Here is a 21,793-nt window from a genome sequence, read left to right as displayed (position 1 = left end):
AATCGTGTTTCTTTTTTTAATATATCGGTAGGCCACATTCAGTTTACTACCATTTAACAATGCCGCATTTCATAAATCAAAAGAAATATTATACTGCTATACCTATTATTTTTTCAAATAAAATTATTCCGATGAAAATTTCGTAAGAGGCGGAGTTCTACTTGTACATTCGCCAATATATTTTTATTTAATAAGTTATTTTTCAAAAGTTTATTCCAATTTATGCTTTAAGAATAATAAAATTCCTTTGAAACTAATAATTACAAGAACACATAAAAGAAATACTATAGGTGCTTCTCAAATCCCTAATCAAGTGAAAGAAAAATGCTTGAAATGAAATTCAGTTAAGAAAAATATATGTCTCGTGATTTCCACCCTGAAACTCATTTGGAATGACATATTTAACACTTCAGAAGGATGTATGTCTCCACCTTCCATTTAAGTTATAGCAAAGTCCAAAGTCAACTTTTATGGAGCGCATATAGAATTTGTAAGATATTGTAATGTTTAGAGGTTTTTCCTCTGCTAATTCGGTGATTGGAGGGTAAACGTTTATGGATATCTGCGTATTGATTCTAGCGGCCAGAATCACCTTCGCTCTCTTTTTCTTGTTTGTTGAATAGCATCCATGTCATAAGGCAATATATATATATTGTAGAACAAGTAGAAAGATATGTTACACGCAAATACTAAACAGTATATACGAAGGATAACATCCTTTTTAAGACCAGTGCTTCCGCTTTGAATACATTTAAAGTATATTGTAAACCGAGTTTATTATTGCGTGAATAAGCGATTAAGTAAAAACTAAATTTTAAAAATTACTTTAATATGCAAATGTGTGTGATTAAAAATGAATGATATATCATAGCTACATTTAATCAGCAGATATAAAACTGCGACATGGGTATATATATATTTTGGGCATGATCATTTCTTGATAGTTTGAATATTCTTTTGTTCTATCACACAATGCCTTGTAATAATCTCGTTACATTCATGACAACAATATATTACTGATTGTTTTAGTATTTTTATTAATTTACCCCTACTAATACCAAATCCAAGAGTCGAACGCTTCAAGTGTTTTCACCTTCATTCATCCGTAACGAATCGTTTAAGCCGTTAATGGCTGGTTTTCACGATTAACAGTAAGTACAGTTTTGTGTAAATACACTGCAATTGTCATTATTCTAATATCTATAAAGTATTAGGACTGTAAGCATGGTGACTTGTACATCCACAATATTTATTTTATAGATATTTATACAGCATAATACTGCACTGAAAATATTGCAAGGAATCATCTGCAACAACGTGTTGTCGCGGCAGTGGAAACACGTGTAGGTCATTGTCATATGCTGCAAATGTTTATAAAATAAATATTGTCGATGTGCAAGTCTCCATACACTTTATTATTAGTAAATTTTGATATACTCGAAGGAATCTTTACTCACCTGAGCAGAATACGCAATTACCCAACGGAAGAATTCGCCAGTGACAAACAACTAGTTGTAGGCACGTGCATTGGATACTGACCGCTGGGGTTAGCAGACATTTTGGACCAAACGAAGAGCAAAAATCCATCAATTATTCCCTATATATATATATATAACGTGAGAGAGTTAGGGGTTGGGGGTTCAACCCACTAAGGGATAGTATCTATCCAGTATACTGCTGGGAGGGTACCCAATTATTGCTACACTAGTGCTATACTAGGTGCAATCAATGGGAGCGGGTAAAAGTGGAGGTTTTACCCAAAATTTGTGTAACAATTAGAAAATGGAGGAAAATATGCTGAACCCAACTACTTGCAGACGGTGTATCCCGTTGAATTCATTAATTTAATTCATAGCAAAAGTGACAAAAAAAGGGAGAAAAGAAAAAGAAAGAAAGAACCAAAGCACAGGTGTCTATGGCAGACTATGTTATTTTGCCAACATGGTTTACATATAGAAGTACAAAGTACATAAGGAATTAGAGGATACTTTGTACTTCTATATGTAAACCATGTTGGCAAAATAACATAGTTTTTTCTTTCTTTTTCTTTTCCTCCTTTTTTTGTCACTTTTGCTATGAATTAAATTAGTGAATTCAACGGGATACACCGTCTGCAAGTAGTTGGGTTCAGCATATTATCCCCTATATATATATATATATATATATATATATATATATATATTCATACGCGTGTATGTGAGAGAGTGTCGGTATGTATGTATATATGTATGTACTTGCGTATATAGATAGAAACAGGTAGTTAGAGATATATGGAATGGCGAATAAATTGTTCTGCCAAAGAAAGAGAGCGTGAGAGACAAAGAAGGCAAATGGGTGAGAGGGAGGAAGAGAGAGAGATCAATGCAATTAGTGCTTAGAATTACATGTTCCAATACCTCTTCGTCAATTGAGACATTCACACAAAGAAAAAAAGTCAAGAATTGTTTAACTCTCTTCAAAATTGTTGGAAAATGTTAGAACAATGACCAAAACAGTTACGGCCCACCAGTTGTCATTTGTTCCAAAAATATCAAAATCATCGTTAGTCGGATTATCTTAAAATGTATGTGTGTATATGTGTCTGTGTTTGCTCCCCTCACCACCGCTTTACAACCAATTTTGGTGTGTTTTCGTCCCCATAACTTAGAGGTTCGGCAAAAGAGAGCGATAGAGTAATTACTAGGCTTACAAAGAATAAGCCCTTGGATCGACTTGTTCGACTAAAGACATTGCTCCAGCATGGTCTCGCAATCAAATGACTGAAGCAAGTAAAAGAATAAAAGAACACCAATTTCAAATCCGTTGGATGTAATTTCTGGCAGTGACTTTCTTCATCCGATCGGTTGAAGATAAAATGTCAGCCTCTTTCATAAAAGGCATCTCCAAAACTGGTATTTGGTAAATTTTAGTTGAAAAGGCTAGATGTCATCGGTAGCTGCATTCAGACAACCACCGACCTACATATACACACAAACATGAGCGCACACACACACACAATGAATTTTATGTAGGTATGTATGCATGTATGCATGCATATACGTACGGTTCTTTTGAGATTTAATTCCTTAGTTTTCCTTTGCAGAATTAAAGCTGATCTTTAACAAAGTGGAAGATCTCTTTTGTTTAAGTGAAGACAGCTCTTGCATTTTCTGCTTGCCTCGATAGGTCTAAGTGTGCATACGTGTGTGTGTGTGTGTGTGTGTGTGCTTGTGTGCTGTGCATATGCGTTTACGTATGTATGAAGCACTTGTAGGTGTATGGGTCACAAGAGAACACAAGTTTGTGTGCTGCACTGCTTATGTGCGTGAGTATATGTGCCTGTATGTGCGTGTTATTGCGTTCATATGTTCACCCATGAACTTCAAATGAAGAAACCCGGAAAAGCTTTACAAATTTTCACAGTTATTCTGATCAACTTTTCAGACAATACGAATCACTCTACGTCGTTCTATTTTGGAGTACCTAAGCGTTCCTAGATTTATATACAGATATACTGTTACGCAATCCAGTGCACCTCTGATACTAGGAAGTATGGAAGATATATAGGCTGTATGCTCTATAAGACCAGTATGTTTTATATCAATTCTCCATAAATATGCCCCTTTACCCCAAGTTTTTAAGAGACGTCTACATCTGCTGGGGAATTGATCTCTACAATTCTGTTTCATTTGTGCTCCCTCTCTCATACAAACTCTACTTGACCCGTTGTCGTGATGCCTGGTGTCCGTTTTCATTCAAATGATCCAGCTGACTTCGTTATTTTTAAAGGTGTAAACATTTTCCGTTTCTGCTTCCGGTTTGATATTTTTAGCCATCAGCAGAATTCTTCCCACATAAAACCTTGTAAACCGTTTTCGCAAGATTGTTTCTCTCTGCCTCGGAAACATGCAGGTGTTACGATGAGATAGGGAAGCTTCCAAATCCCAACATAAGAGACAGCAGCTATATAGTTACCTTTTTCATCTGTCTGGTTGTCTCTCTGTCTATTTACCTATTTATCTATCTATTCATTTATCTGTCTGACTGTCTATATATCTATCGATCTGTCTAGGTATGTAAGAATGTTTCATTTTTTTTGGCATGAAAGTATAGAGAGTCTTAAAGAATTTCAAGCATTTATAAATGGTCTTGACATAAACATTCAATTTACAATACAATATAGCCATCAACAACTTCCATTCCTCAACTTCCTCGTTACGAAATCCAACAACAAAATAGAAACAGATACATCCTATAAACCCACTCTAAGCAATATCTACCGTTAACTCATGCCACCCCAAACACACTAGAATGAATATCCCTTTCAACCCTAGCAAAAAGGATTTGTGCTCTAGTTTCTAATGCAAGCACCAGGAACACTACCAAGAACTATCCACCATCACAAACTGATATAGGCTTTCAAGGTGCCCTACAACTCAACATCCACGAACTCAGCAACCCAAATGGAAGAAGGATTTACAACTAAAAGCCCTAACATACATCTCCAAACACAACCCCCTTAACAAGGAAGCCTTCGACACCATCCTCCAGAACATTCCCTTACTAATAAGGGACCACAGAATGAATTTAATCAATGAAGCTGTCAGTAAAAAGATGCGGAAAAATTCACTGTGGTGTATGCGTCAACCTAATTGAGGGATCAGAGTTCTCTTTGAAGCAGGGTCAAAGTTTTACAGTGAAAAGCAACTTTACAGGTACTTCGGAGAATTTAATATATAAATTAACTTGCTCTTGGTGTCGAGAGCAATACAGTCTACGTCAAAGCATAGCTCTATATAGATCCCAGATCAAAATTCGGGAATACAGAAAAATAGCATTCAGCGAACACATCGACATTTGCGTCACTAACAAACAACCTAGCTTCAGAATTTTTCCCCTCAATAAATTCAGGGACGACGCAAACTGTAGTTAGCGCATTGGCAAAGAGTCGTATTTTATCACAAAATATACACCCCTTGTGAATGCGTCCACCACAAATGACACTATTACAAGAGCCTCAGAAAAATATCCACGCAAATATTAAAAACGATATATTCAGAGCAGTACTACTCCTGAATTTATTCAGAACAATTCCATTCACTACTATTACACCACAACAGGTCGCTTTTAGGTCTCTTGACCATTTAAGTGGATTCCACCAGCATCCTACTACTGTCATACAACTCCTGTATGTTTACTAGTCTTTCTCTTCTTTTCTTACTCCCTCTTTTTCTTTTTCTCCTTCCTCGGCTACCACTTCTGCTTAAACAATGAAAACCAATAGCTCATATCGAATATTCCTTTAGGACTGCTACTACCTGCTACGAAACCTTCACAAGAGTAAAAAAGAGAGACAGAGAGAAAAAAGTAAAATGTCCCTTGTATTTGAAAACTATGGAAATACTTTAAAAAAACCTTTTAAATTTTCCACAATTTAATTGTTGTTCATGCTTTACTTTAAATGGAAAAAAGTCGCAAAGACGGAAACCGATACTAAAATGTTCAAGATCAAATCATTTTAGCATTTTCTACCTTGTCTTTTAGTCCTTAGATATATATATACATATATATATAACAACATATATGCTATAATGTTTATCATATAGATATTTATATACTTTTCAGAAAACCATCTTGTGAACATCATCAAAGAAATCAAAGAAAGAAAAATATCATAAAAATAAATGGTAAGATATTTCTTAGCTTGCAATTATTTATACTTGGTGAAAGATATTTACGCTGCGGCTGCTGCTTCAATTATTCTTGCTTGTGTCAGGTCTGTATATTAATACACGGCATCAACTGAAGAAAGTTTAAGCAACGAAAACAATAAGAATTTAGAAACTAAAAAGAACTCAAAATACACAACAGTTTATGCGGGCATCATGCACTGAGTAACTTTCGATAGGACCGGGGGTTTCATGTGAATAGGAAATTACGAGTAAATGATTATTTCTGTACTGTGAATATACCTCATTATAGAAATGAACTATGCTCTACAAAAAGGAGCACAAGTCTAGTTACATACATACATATATATATATATATATATATATATATATATATATATATATATATATGTGTGTGTGTGTGTGTTCATACATGGAACCATACATAATGTATACACACACATATATGTATTATATGTATGTATATATATATATATATATATATATATATATACACATAGGGAAGCGGTTAGGTCATTGAGTAAATACTCAAAGAAAACATATCAAAAAGATTAAAAATAAATTCAAAGCCATTTATATAGCTACACACAGATTAAAATGAAATTTGTAGTAGACGTCATAAATCTAGATTAATATCGGAACATCTTAAGTGAAGGCCGAACATATATTGAAGGCTATGAGGGAGCCTCTGCTTGACCGGTAGGTCTGTTAGAGGCAGCCACTAAAATATCCCCAAAGCGTAACTTAGTCGCAACTGATGTTGTTTGTCTCCTCGTGAGCTCTGAGCAATAATCAAATAAATCATACCGAGAAAACGGACAGAAAACTCTTAATTGGAAGTGGAACCGCTAAAAAATTTAGTAGAGGATATTGTGAAATGAATGTATTGCCCTAGTTAAAACATACTAACATTTTAGAGAGAGGGCGACACTATATGAAGCGTATGTTTATATTCAGGTATATACTGATGTTTTCATTTTGAGGTATTTTAGGAAATTCCTTGATGACTGTGGTGATCTTTTGTCAACTGTGTCTGTCTCCAACTCATGTACTTAACAATCAAGATTTTGTCCTCTAGTATTTGGAACTCTGTCAAATCTGTATTGTCTTCTAACAAGCAAACAGTGTGATGTCTGAGACTGACCATTGATCATGTGCAGCTAAAATAAATCCTTCCGTTTCTGTTATAAATCTAGAGACTTTCAATCATTGTTTACTATCACGCTGACTTTTTGCTTCCTCTCTGTCGAATCTAGCGTTATATATGGCCACGATAAAGCTTCTGTTTCGAATCTTTCATTAGTATTTTTGGATTTCCGCTTTGATTTCATCTTTCGTTTGTACTGTTTGTATTTTTAAATATTCGGTTATTCTTTTTCTAAAGAATGGTTTTCTTTCATATCATTTAGCTAAAACTGTTTAATAAATTGTTTCCTTATATTCTTCGAGTCCTTTATCTTTTACTTTTTGATTAGTCAGTATACGGCGATTTTGCTGTGGTGCTGCCTTCAACATATTTAGTAGATCATATGAATTCTGTATTTATTTAAGCACATTGAGAAATTCTATTGACCTGTATTTATTGAACTGGGGAGTTACCAATTTATGTATGTCCATAGACAGTCATACGCACCACATGCCACACACACATATATGAATATGCATATTTACACACACACATATATATACACATATATACCTGCGAGCCGGTTTGCTTACATATGTACATGTGCGTACGTACATAGGTTGATATATATACATATGTGAATTAGTGCGCTTGTTTTTTTTATATGATGTGCTTCAGCATAGATTCCGTGTACCAAATCATATTCACAAGGAATTGATCAATACGAAATTACAGTAGAGGATACTTAACCAAAGTGCGACACAATGGGATCGAAGACACGACTGGATTTTGCAAAAATTAAAATGTCATACATAAAAATATTCTAATATATCTGGGAAAAACTTCCGTCACTAGATAAAAAGTTCTCGTATAGATTCTTTATCAGTTCATATACCAAACTATACATTTTTATACGAATTTTAGATTTTCGGAAGATTCTCCCGGTTTTGTATTTGGCTTTACGTAGCTCGCTACTAATTTCACATTTGCAGTGTTTATTTGCATATCGTTTTTTTTCTATAGATTTATGCTATAAATATTATTTGGGTCTCGAGTTTCTATTGCACTCAATATTGTGTTGTTATCATCAGCTGTGTTTTCTCGTTGATTATTCTCTGAGAAGACGACAAAATTTCTGTATTGGCTTACTTCTGAACCCACACAGCAAATTTTGATGAATAAGAAAGAAAACACTCTGGATTCTATTGAGTTTCGTAGCATGCTAGAAATTGCAACCGATTGTTCCATGGAACGAGGACATTCGGCTTTAAAACAAAAATAATCTTCCACTGAAGAATGTCGTATTAAATACTCTAAACTGAGAAAATATAAAACGACATTGTCATGAATTGAAAACCTTTTATCACAATTCGCTCCATTGATGCTGTCAAGTTTCAATTTAAAGATTAATAATTTATGTTGTTCAAGCTAAACATCAAATATTTTTTTACTTTCTCTTTGTCATTCATTGCCTTTCTCTGTCATTCTAAAACTCTCGCGCGCGTGTATCTCTGTGTGTGTATTGTATTTCTTTCTCTGACTTATGATTCGCACTCAGTATGTCTCTTTCTATTGAAATCTAACTTTCATTAAATCGTATCTTTAATAAATCTTGCTATCATGCCACATAGGTTCTTTTATCTTGACTTTGATTTCGTAAAAAGATATTATGGTGAAGTAATACAAGTGAAGCTGGCAAGATTGTAACAGTTTAATTAAGATACGAAAGTTTAGTTAAATAGAGAAAGTGTGTGTGTGTGTGTGTGTGTGTGTGTGTGTGTGTGTGTGTGTGTGTGTGTGTGTGTGTGTGTGTGTGTGATAGAGAAGAATGTGTGTGTGTGTGTGCATGTGTGTGATAGGGAAGAAAGTGTGTGTGTGTGTGTGCGTGAGAGAGAGAGAGAGTCAATCATTCAGGCAACGATATAGTGACAAACATTACTGCATAAAATAACTTTTTTGCAACAGCTTATTTACAAGTATGGATATGTAGGAAATTATAATTAACAGAAAACAAGTTAATTATCTTAGAATTTCTTTGATAGATATAATCTGCTGCTAACTTTCAGTTATCTCGCTTCTGCTCTTCTCCAGAAGCGTTACCTGTTTAATCGTAACATCACTCATCGTATGTCACTGATATCTGCAGCTTGCCTGTCTCGCAGGAAATGTTGAACTCACTGCGTGACTGTGAGGTCCACGTTTACTGTTAGACGAGATCGTTTCTTAAATATTCGATCCTTTTAATTGAGAGAACGTACTATGTCATTGATGTCGTTAATATTCCTCCTGAATCATTGTAAATGACCTTTTGAAAGGAGTACTTGAGCAGAAATGGAATTCTGGACAGCCGAAATTCTGGGAAGGAGAGGCTAGATGTATGTTGTGATGCCTGGAGAGGACAAAGACAACATCAAAATGGAGGAGGGCGAAAATTCCCGATAAATGAATTCAGCTAGCTCGGAGGAACAATGATTATTATAGTTGTGATAGGAAAAGAAGATAGAGAAATTCTCGCATCTGTGGGTATGAGGTTAATTCGAAACACCGATTTATCGCTAGTCTATCATTCTGCTAGGAACCCTTTTGTAAATCAAACCATTATATACAGAAATGTAACCACATTAGTTCCAGATGGAAGACTGTATCTGTTTATCAATATAGATGTAAATTTACATAATAAATATGTGTTTCTTCAGTTGTCATACGCTACGTTTCTATTCAAACAAATTAAGAAAGAACACAGAATTTATTAGAAGAATGTGAAAAAGTAGGCGAAAATGAAAACTAGTTCATCGTTCATAGAATTTCAGAAAAAATATGCATTAAAGTATTTAAAACATAAATTTTTAACTTCTAAAATATACTGGTAAATAATATAAAATACAAAATTTTAAAATCATGAACATAGAAAAAAATGTATTTTTATAACGTAACAGAATTTTAATACGTGTCTCTGCCAAATTTTAAAATGGTGTGAATATAACAATACAGTTGATAATAAATCAAAATTAATATTGCGTTTTCTGTCATCTTTGTCAATAATTAAACACACTTAATGATCGTTGGTATTATGCCTGTTGTCATTTTATTATTATTATTGTTATTATTATTATTATTATTATTGTTGTTGTTGTTATTGCTGTTGTTGTTCTTTCTCTTATTATTATTGTTATCATTATTATTATTATTATTAAAGTTATTGAATTTAATAATTTTTTTATATATATATATTTCAATTTCAATTTTCGACTACGAATGTGGAATATTTCCTTACAGTTCTATGAACTTCTCACTAAATTTCTGCTGCTTCTGTCATGCTTTCAAAAAGGCGACCAGGTCTCATATAGTGATTTTATTAAATTCTTGTTTATTCATTTGTGAATTTTTTTACTTTTATTCATGCAACTTTTATATTTATTATATATCCAGAAGTTTCCAGAATCATTTACATATGATAATATATATGTATGTGTGTGTGTTTTTCTTTCGTCATGTGTAGCTTTTAAGATTCATAATCGATGCTGTTCCACACGCTACTGCACCACAAATAGTCCTATAGTCTGTTGCACATTTGAGGTAACAATACTTGTTACCTATTAGCAGCTGTCATATTCTATTTAATCCAATTAGTGGATGTTTTAAACTGCTTAACGTACAGCTATAATTAGTGTTATCACTGTTACTAGCGTTAGGATTGTGAATGGACGTAAGATTTAATTACGTCTCTTTTCCATATAAATTGTATTGACATTGGCCCAAACCTCCTTCAATAACAGTGTATTTCAACAGAAAAATGGTAGCAAAACGTTTAAACACTATGTATAGCACGGACATAATCACATAAACGTTTAAAAATATTCTAAGATCCATTTTGCTTCCTTATCTTGATGCAAAAATGAATAATTTTACTGAATAGTGTTTATGCAAATATCATTAGATGTGATAAACAATAAATTAGTAATTTATAAGGATAACAATCTGATGAAGAAAATACTTCAAAAGATTCGTTGATTAACGTAACTAATGAAGTGTGAAAGATGTGGAATGTAAATCTAAGATGATCAACCATTAATGAACGTTATCAGGATAAAAATAGATATGAGTTAAAGAGTAGGACGCGAAAGATGCTCATATATTTACATTAATCATTTTCAGTATTTGATTTCACTCTCAATACAATAAACGGAACACATTAAGCCTTGATAACTTTTCCTGACAGTATTATAGTTTTTAGAGAATCAATTCCAAATTAAAACTGAAATATATTGCCAATGTGATTTAATTGAAAACTTAGCACGGCATCAGGAAGGGAAGCAATACGACAAAAACGTCACCATACATAATATATATACGTGAAATCTGATCCACAATAAGCCAGTAATTGAAATAAATCACAGGAAAGTACGGTGATATAGATTGTGCGTGAGAGAAAATCGCTTCAAAGATGTATTGTTTTAAAACACAATATATGTCGCAGTGATGCGAACATCGTTTCAGTAGTAACTCGCAAGGGCGTCAGACACGCTTCGGAGCACTTAGGCTTTGTCAATTGCATCAAGGAAAAGTTGAAATTGGAGTGTGAGTCTGTGTGTTTGTAGTGGTGGGAAGTAGTAAGAGCAAGGTGGATTATGCTAAAGTATATGTCAAGAAATTCAACGAAAGTATTGGACGCAGTACAGGAGAATTCGAAGGCAGGATAGAAGGACTGGACGAATTAGAGGAAAGAGTCAAGATATTCGTGGAAGAGTTAACATTCGTCTATATAATGAGTGTATAGCTCAGGAGTAGGACCAGTGAGCTGTAAGAATATTTGAGTAGGTTCGTATATTTGGGGCCCCCTTCCCATTCCCATTGCCACTCCCGCGAGAGCATGGTTGGCGTCGGGTATGTCTGAGGGGAGGAAAGCTACTAGGGGCACAAGCACATGGTCAGGATTCATTGCGATAGGTTCGGTGGGGCAGTTGCGGGCGGAAACGATGGGGTGGCCAGGATGTATACATGCATAGAAGGGTACAGGACGTCACCAACGGTGCAAATATATATATATATATACACTTATATTCTATTACATATTAGAAAATCCATATTAGAGAGCTATTCCATCAGTTACAAAGAACACAATCCATATGTAAAGAAAATCTACGGAAGATTCCACACATGTTCAATAATCAGACTCTAGTTTATCCAATAATCAGTAAATTCTGTTTCAATACACCTCACCAGCTTTAGATTCTTTTATTGGTAATTATGTAAGCCTACCGCTATCTGTCATTCTTGTATTCTCGTATTTTGAAAGATTTTCCCGATTGCCTTTTCTATCCATAATATCTCATGAGCCTTCTCAGATTTACTCGTTCGTCAAGCAGAACAGGTAAGCCTAATGTTAAAGCAAATCATTACAGCATAAATGAGGTATTCTTATTTTGTTCAGAAAATCCTTCTCATTTTTTATATTTTCTCTACCTCTCTTCCCTCTCTTTCTCTATTTCTATCTCTATCTCTCATACATACACAACTAAGCATGGATATATATATATATATATATATATATATATATATATATATAGCAAATGCAGTATTTCTTATAAATCAAGGTTAAACCACTTTCTACCTCCGCCCATATATAACACTCAAATGCGAGATTGCCACGCAATAGCTAGCACTCGGCTATGAATAATTGGGTACACTAATACCAGCAGTATATTGGATAGGTACTATCCTTTCGTTGGTTTTGTCAACCTCTAACTCACACACAAAATATGTATATATATATATATATATATATATATATATATATATATATATATATATATGGGAGAATTTACGAAAAAACAACAACAGACGAGGACAGGTGGTGTAAACAACAAAAGGATGTATTAGTTTAACGCTCGGGAATACAGAAAGTCTTTAACGTTTCGAGCTACGCTCTTCAACAGAAAGAATACGGAGAAAAAAATTTGAATGTTTTGATCAGCGATGCATTTGTATATATGTAAGTATGCTTACATATATACGTGACGTTGTGTGTGTATGCGCGCTCGTGTGTGTGTGCGTCTCGCGTATGCATGTGTATGCCTTTAATCATGCCTATTTGAAAATGTATCACCATGGATCTTAAGTATATGCAATTGTCTCTCTTACCTCATTAACATGCAGGTTGATATAAAATGTATGATAAATTTAATCAAGCTACATATTTAAGGGAATTAATGGTACCATCTATAAACAAGTCTCAAAAACACCCAACAATTGCAATGAAATAATTGATATATCTGATATAATTAATTTCATTAATATGACAATGCCAATTAACTATGTTATTTGCATGTGCTGTTCACTAAGGCAGTATAACGTAAATTCATTAAAGTTTTAATAACAAAATATGATTGGAAAAAATATTGCGCATTCGTGGTACTGTAATTATTCTGACACTGGTATTGTAGGATTTGCATATTGTCTTTCAGAACAGGACATGCAGAAACGCCTACATTAAACTATGATATAAATTTAATTAAATTATTTTTATCGCATCAATTTAATTATATTCATTATATATAATGGCATTGTGTAATTGTAATTTTTATCTGTTCTAGATCTTATTTATTTATCGCCTGCATCTGTTTCTCCTATTAATTCTTAATTATACATCTCGTTAAACATTATATCAATCTTCACACTAACGTGGTAAGAGAAGTACTTACTAATCCTTGGGTCCGATGTTGTTGCTTGAAAAGTTTCAAATTGATTATATAAAGCGACCGATGTTAAATCTAAGGACACTTTAGTATTTAATTAATATAACGATAGAATGGCAGCCCGGAAAATAGCCGATAGAGTAATGAAAATCGTTTAATATAAGACTCAAAACCACTGTAAGTATTCCTTTCTGATCCAAGACGTGCAAATTAAAAGAAAAAAATATATATTTGTTATTAAGGATATTTCAGTTCATCTTCATAATCCTTAAAAATCCGAAAAAAAAGACGTTTAACGATAAGCTTCCGTATTTATTAATAACAAATTACTTAGGTGTTACGATACATTGAAATAGTATCGAGCGATTTTGTTGCGTATTGGGAAGGTGCAGCACGAAATAGATTATCGAACATATGTGAGTTTTCCAGATTTTCTTTACTTTTGTGTGTGTGTGCGCGCGCGGATAGCGTGTGTTTGTGGGCGTGCGGGCGTGTGTGTGTGCGTGCTGTGAATACATATATGTATATAACATGTATATATATATATATATATATATAAAATATACACACACACATATATACTTGTGTGATTTTATATATATATACTACATAAAGACAGAATAGATTAAACACTAAAATTCCAAAAGTGCTTGAACTATTTGATTGATGATTGATCCTCCGTCAGTTTCGATGAGGAGAATTCTGTTGTTTGATCAGCTGAACTACAGTGGTACGAAATTACCGTCAGATTCTTCAACCAGATGTCAGTAATTCAGCAAAAGAATGCCAAATTGAAGAAGTGACGCATCTATTTGCCAAAGATCAGAATATGTTGGTGAGAGGCTCTATACTGGTAGAGATCTAAAGTATCGGCACCGTGCCCCACTCTGCATATATTGGAGCAGTATTCTGTTATCAGTATTACTGGAGCTGCTTATCAAACTCATTTATGACTCACTTATTATGCATTGTTCCGAACGCCTTAACGCCACGAACTGAAATAACCTAATATGTGAAGTGACGTGATTATCAATGCAGATATAAGACTCTTAATGCGCCTAGTTCAATTGTCTACGCTGGCAAAATATATCGACATAAGAAATCAACCGTAACTTTGGAAATATGTCCGATAAGAAGACTATAAGAAAAGAAATATTGTTCCGAACTAACAGTGAATTATTTCAAATAAGAACAATGCAACATTGCCTCCTTTGAAGTCCATAAGAATATTTGCTATACATTTTCTCTTAGTATTTACTGAATTCTTGAATGTTACATGTATTCCAATTAAGCAGTTGCGTGTCACATGTTCTTAAGAAGTCGATATGACCAAGCATCGATGTTTAGGAGGACGAACACTGCTCCATAAGTAAATAGTAGAGAGTTTGTTAATAATGTTCTATAGTATCTCTTACATATTCTTTGGTTCATATACTCTGTCATTACTGATGTTGCTACTCATCTTTCCAGAACATTCGAAATAGAAATACGTCAGTATGCTGTCAATAGCCAAAACCGCTTTGTTTATGTCTACACAAAAAGAGAATTACCTCGCTTTATAGTGTATTCGTCAAATAATAGGTTATTAAAGATGATGATTGTTTTAACGAAAATTCTTTAAGAGTATGTAGACACAACCGAGGAAAAGGTAATAATAAGCCATTAATAGCTAGATTAGTGAAAGGACAATCTAGTTTAAGATTGGAAGATAAGACACAGCTAATAAGAGATAATATGACAGGCTAAGAGGAATCAACAGAGAAATATGTCGAATCGATGTCTTCTTTTGAAATAGTTTGACATCGCACTGCTTGTTCTCAGTTAATGTTCTCCACCGGAAAGTATCATCCGGATATAAATAAAAGTTTTCCTTTAAATTTAACTGTGTTATGTACAAGGAGGAAATTAAGATGTTTACTGCGACTTAACAGTTCTATTCATTTGACACCGAGGTATTGATTTCTTAAGCTTTAACATTTGGGATAGGTTTCACAAAATGTGATGTATGCATTATGACGTATTGGTACGATAGAGTAACCGTAGCAGAAGACTAGAGGTACTGGCTGTGACAATACTACATATACTAGAGAAAGAGATTCTACTTCAAACAAAAAAACCCAACCAAGCGAATTATATTGACATATGAACTACTTATTGCTATTTTGAGAGGTTTTCTTTATCATTCCTAAAAGAAATTATTAGATAAACTGTTGTGAGACGTAGACTATTAAGATTTATGTAAATGAATAGGTTCATTAGCACACTGATAAAAGATAATTAGTAGAAACAATAGAAAGCGACCAGAAGTTAATTTGAATTGCCAGAAGTCATTATATGTTATTAAGGAACACTAAAGAAAAGAAAGGAAGTAGATGTCTATCGTAATAGAATATATAATTATTTTTCAGTTAAATGAATTCTGTTGAAACCTTAAGAAATACTGAAGAACTTTTATTCTTCTCATCATTTCAACATAACTGTGGTGAAATGATTATTGGGACCACGATGTGAGATATACTTTCTGGACGGCATGAAGCTGTCAATTCCGAGCGTGCGTGGCAGAAAGAAAGTTGGCCTACGCGAGATTTAAACAAGGTGCGCAGACACCCAGAATAAATAAGTCTATGTATTTTATGCAATGTCCAATGACCACCAGCTCTCCACATTCATCCCCTTCTCTGAAATAATAGGACATTCATGGAAAGGTATAAAACTTCCCTATGGGTATTCGCTATCCATCATGCTGCTATGTGTTATCGACTGAACTAACGAATAGTATACAGTGTTTAGTGTATGCGAAATCCTTGTTACCTTTTTTACTTGTCGTTTGTGTATTTCCAATACATTTTTTCATTTATTATATACACAAATACTTGGGTATGTTTAAGCGTGAATACTTGTACGTTTGGTGTGTCTCAACCTACCACCAGTCCATCTATGTAGTTGTACAAATATCTGTGTATATTTGAGCGTGTCCACCGAACCAGTCCCTAATGCGTCAGCCCAATCATCTGAAAGCGACTGTAGAATTTGCTACGCAGTGGACAGCCTGATACCACTTATCTACGAATATGTTGGGTGTTTATAGCTACATGAAATGACTTTCCCTTGACGGCACGAGCGAGTGTGTGTGTTTGATTGTGTGTATGTCTATATGTGTTCATGTCAACAAACGTATACCCATCCCTCTTCCTTTCAAGTCTTATCATTTGAAAGGTTTTACTTTCTATCCTTTATTATTTTAATTTATGTTATTTGTTGCCAGACCCATCTGCAGGTTATAATCCTAGAATAACTCTACTCTCAGTCAGTGTGACGTGACACAGACTGCATTGAATGCAGCAACACAACTACATGCACAATATCCTACCCGTAAGGGACAGCTGCAGGATGGGTCGAAATGATCGTTGTGTTGAATAAAGATTTCTACCACATCCATTTTCCGTTGCCTTCATCAACTATAGGCCAAAGGAACACTGCAGAATTGCTGGCGTAGATCCAGTGAAAATTATACCCTAACTGTGGATGACATCAGGAAGCCTATACTCCAAGTCCAAATATAAAGGAAGGAATTTCAACCATGTTTCGTGGTCTGCTACCACAACAGTTCCTTTATAGGATCCAGTTAGCTCAAGACATCATCAGGAGGAATCACGTTTGGTTTCGGCCCCTACTCCTCTACCATTTTGACGTGGCGGAGCCCCCCACTTTCGGAGGTGTCTTCAGCTCTGGTGTTGGGTGTATGTCTTCTTTCTCCTTATGTCTTCTGTTCCCTGGCTTCTTCGATGTAGCGTCAACGAGTGTCAGCGGGCGACTGACTGTCTTGTCAAATTTCCCTTTAAATACCCGCTGCTAGGCTCCAGCAGGCAGCCCCAGCAAGTTGTCACGTGACACTGTCTTCTTTCCTCGATGGTCCGCTCTTTGCCGCTGATTCTACCTTCCCTGTTGTTTCCAGTCCAAATCTTTTCTCTCCTTCCTGGTAGATTGTATTAGTCAGGTTTTCGAGCGTTTATTCGTCGTCGCCTTTGAATTTGTTGGTCATTCTTGCTACCTCATTGTCGAATTTTTTTTAATGTATTTTATATGATATGTATTTTATATAATATGATGAACATATGTATTTACACATACATGTATTTACATATACATGTATATGTGTCTAGTGATGGTCTGTTCTTGGTCAGGTCCTGCGCATGTGAACCTTCTCCATCACTCAATTTTAGCCCTGGGAATGGTTTCCTGTTGCCTCTTCTCGGTAGGTGGGACTCGAACTCAGAATGTAGAGAGCCGGACGACACACCGTAAAGAAATTTTACCAACGCGCCAACGCTTCTTTCACTCTCCCAGTCGCAAAGCAGCGTGAAATGAACAGCACAACTTAGAACCCATTTCATCATTCAATTTCATTAGGTTGCCATCAGACTGAACAAGCACAATACCTATATGGAGATGGTTAAAAACAAATTCTGTGGTAACACTGACACTTTAATTCTTCTAGCCCACAACGAACTCCGATTTGAATGCTAGCAAAACTCTTGTCAATTGTACGTTGCCAATATGGCTAGTATTACTGAAGCATATTTCTTAGACGTAATTACTTACAGCTGGGGTTATAAGGCTACTAAAATTTAAGCAGTCAAATAGATACAAAATACAATAAACTACACGAAAAATTACATGACAACAAAAAGAAGCGTTTGTCGAGAAATACATGAAAAATTATTAAAAATTTAATTTTTAGAAACCCCCACCCACTTCCTTTTAAGTTGGTGTTCTCAATATTATGTACAATAATGTAAATCAAAATAATTACATCTAGGTATCTAGATGTGTTCACATGCACAGGACTTGACCAAGATACTGGATGTGTCGAAACAATTGTCATGATTGATAATAAAAATGATCGTATATTCAATCTTCCGCTTTTTACTTAACATATATATATATATATATATATATATATATGTATATATATATATGTGTGTGTGTGTGTGTGTGTGTGTGTGTGTGTGTGTGTGTGTGTGTGTGTGTGTTTATGAAGCACTTTCACTCCATCTCGTTTTCCTTGTAGTCTGGATTGATATCAATTTTCCACCATTTCCACGGCGGGAAGCAACAATTATGAACTGACAGACATGAGAAACAAGTCTAATTGCTTCTTAAAAAGCCAAAAAAGTGTCTAGACGCGCATTTCATGCAGAGAAAAGACAACCATTTTTCCTCTTGACAAGCTTCCTTTCTGTCAGTAACAACAAGATTTCTCTTCTCCAAAAGAGACATTATGCATACGCTTGTGCATAGTCACATACAGACAAACTCTAGAACACACTCATATGCGAGTGCACATTCGATGATGTTATTTATTATTCTAGCGGATTGTGAAGACCGGCATTAAATACAATTTGCGGTTGTAAGGCCAGGAGCAGGCCAGTATCTTTCCCTGAATTCTGAACAAAATTTACCTGACAAATTCTATTCTATAAAATATATGTTCCATGTTTCTTAATACTTGTAAAATCCAAAAGCAGTTATGCTCCAGCAGTATTTTGGTATCTATTTCTTTCGACCTACTACAAACCAACATCGTTAACCATTACTTAAATCATCTTTTATATATTTGGGCAACATATTATGGCTGTTGCATTAATACTTGAGAAGCTTGAACATCAATATCTTGTTAATCTAGAAATGTCATAGTATCGCAAAATCAATAGGGCTTCGAATATAATGAAATGTGTTAATTATTAGCCATCGCATGTCTTTTAGAATTGTGCTATTGTTACTGAGTCTATAAGCTGCGCGTCATAAAATGGTTTCAATTGATATAGGGTGTTTTACTTGGAAATGTTTTCATTCGGTTTAAAATAAAAATCCCGACGTATTTTCGATTTATTTGTTTACGCTTATATATATATATATATATATATATATATATATATATATACGAAAATACTTGTGTCATTCACGAAATCGGCTGACATTTTCAATTTCAGTGAAATAGCAGTAGATCACTGGCCAAAACATCTGCCGTTTTTAGATGCATATATTTAAGTGTCGGTTATATAACACAAGTGTGGTCGTTATCACTTCTCACACAATGAATAGAACAGTGCATTTATATGCACCTGTCAATAAATTATTTCATATCCTACGAATATGTTGCATGCATTTTCAATGAAAACTACAATAAATATTAACATTATTTGAGATGAAAGAATAGTGATATAAACACAGGCCACGATAGATTTTGTAACTCAAAAGTATGTCGTAAGTAACGTGAAGATCCATTTAGCCAAAGATTATAATTCACTACAATATTGTTTGCATCATACAATTGCGAGGAAGCAAAAAGTTTCACACACATTTTTGAATTCCAACATCATTAACTTTTTATTTTATTTATTTATTTTTGAAAAAGTAAAATAGCGGAAATAGTTGTGCATTGAACATCATTGGATCTCGTATTTATATTCGTTCCGATATATTCTACATTAAAACCAATACAAATTTGATTTTGCCTCTCATCTCCCCAATTTCAAACATATATTTGCAGGAAACATGAGTGGGATTTAATTAAGCGTACCCCCAGTTCTCGGAGCCGAGACCATGTGATAAATTAAAGATTGAAAGATTTATGTCCCAGTACATGTGCGTTACAGATATATAGAGCTGATGGACTGATTGGTAAACTGCCTTAGTTCTTTTTGCTCAAATTCTCGTAGGAAACTTGCCCCTTCATTTAAGTTCTAAGGTGGAGGAATTTCTGAATTGATTCTCACAAAATGTTTGTGGCACTCTGCCTCTTCCAGGCTTCTTATTCTACTAGTAATACTGTTTCATTTCGTTCAAATCTCATTATACCTTTTTAGAAGAAGATGGTTTCAGTGGACAATATAGTTTTAGCTATCTGCAAAAATACTGGAAGCAATGCCTTTTATTGGAAGTTTGCTAAAATCACTGCTGACTATAAGCACTGAAAGCAGCGAAAACGCTCAATATCTTTTGGTGTTATGTTATTAACTTGGTTGAGTTTCGTTTCATCTCTTTCACAAATCCGGTATAGTTTAGCTTTGTCATTTAACAATCCAATATTATTGACAGAGAAACAAGATTATCATTGCAGAGAGAAAAGTATCAGGTTCCCGTCGAAGGTTTTCAATTGCCTACAGTGTAATATATATATATATATATATATATATATATATTTGGACTAAGTACATCAAGGGATATAACTAAGAACAGTAATGCGTTTAGTCCAGTGCTCTACTTTTAATATGACCCCCACTGCTTTTACCAGAAATCAATAATATGCATAAAACATCAGAAATAATAAATCTTGTAGTACTGTGTCTTTTATCTCTACAACATCTTTCTTCATTCTAGCTAATCTTTTCTCTTCCTCTCTCTCTCTCTCTAGCTCCCATATATCTCACACCTTCATTCTCTTTCTCCCTTTGTTTTTCTCTCACGTAGCCAATTTTCTTCCCATTCTTCTTCATTCGCATATTCACGCATGTACATGTCTTCCACCGTTTGCCAAATTTAGTTAGCATTTTCACTGGAATGCTTATGTATTCGCAGCAAATGCGCAGAAAAGAATTGCGTTGCCACCTCTGTTAATGATATACATACATACATATATATATATATATATATATATATATATATATATATTGTGTGCGTGAGTACGCGTTAGTGTGTGTGTTTGCGTATACCAATTAGTTATATGTAAGCATGTACTAAAATATATACCTGTGTGTATATGTACTTTTGCGTACATGTGTGTGTGTGCGCGCATGTACGTGTGTAGGTGTGTGTTTGTATGTATGTGTACTGACACTACACGGATTAAAATAGACAAGTCAGCAATAAGTCAGATAACATTAGTATCTTTCTAACAACTGCACCTTTATGTAATGCAGATTCTCAATCGATTTCTCTCATTCATCCTAAACTATTGTAATCTCCTTTCCCTCCCAAAGTACGGAATGTTGTTAACGTTGCGTTTTTCTGTCTTGCTATGTATAATACTTTGGATGTAATCTACGTTTCTGTAACAATATCATTCCAATGGAAAAGCAGGTTGATTAATGTAACAGATGTATTCGGAACATTCTTCTATATAGTACGTTGTAGTGATTGTTTTTTCATTAAAGATGGTGGATTGACAGAAACCTGTAAAGATAGTTGATTAGCAATAAACAAAATGCTCTGACGTCTTTGTTCCGGTTCTGTATGTTCCGAGTTCAAATCCGGCCGAGTTCAGCTATATCCTTCATCCTTCAAGGAATCGTTTAAAAGTC

At 34.4% G+C, this 21,793-nt stretch overlaps 1 protein-coding gene across 7 annotated transcripts in view; it reads left to right on the top strand.

The window, feature by feature from the left end:
* The window catches only part of LOC106869985 (metabotropic glutamate receptor), a 386,369-nt gene that overhangs the window by 187,958 nt on the left and 176,618 nt on the right, over positions 1-21,793 (top strand). For 6 of the 7 annotated variants that reach the window (XM_089360475.1, XM_052971958.2, XM_052971957.2 and 3 more), the window contains one exon: positions 5,605-5,666. The exons of the other annotated variant lie outside the window; for it this stretch is intronic. The gene's annotated coding sequence lies outside the window, so the exon portion shown is untranslated. The remainder of the gene's footprint in view (positions 1-5,604; positions 5,667-21,793) is intronic. 7 annotated transcript variants of the gene reach the window in all.

Source organism: Octopus bimaculoides, chromosome 11, assembly GCF_046866305.1.
Source record: "Octopus bimaculoides isolate indiv1 chromosome 11, ASM4686630v1, whole genome shotgun sequence".
In the NCBI taxonomy this organism is placed as follows: domain Eukaryota; kingdom Metazoa; phylum Mollusca; class Cephalopoda; order Octopoda; family Octopodidae; genus Octopus; species Octopus bimaculoides.
The sequence above is the reverse complement of the archived record's forward strand: the minus strand, read 5'-3'. Positions and strand labels throughout refer to the sequence as shown.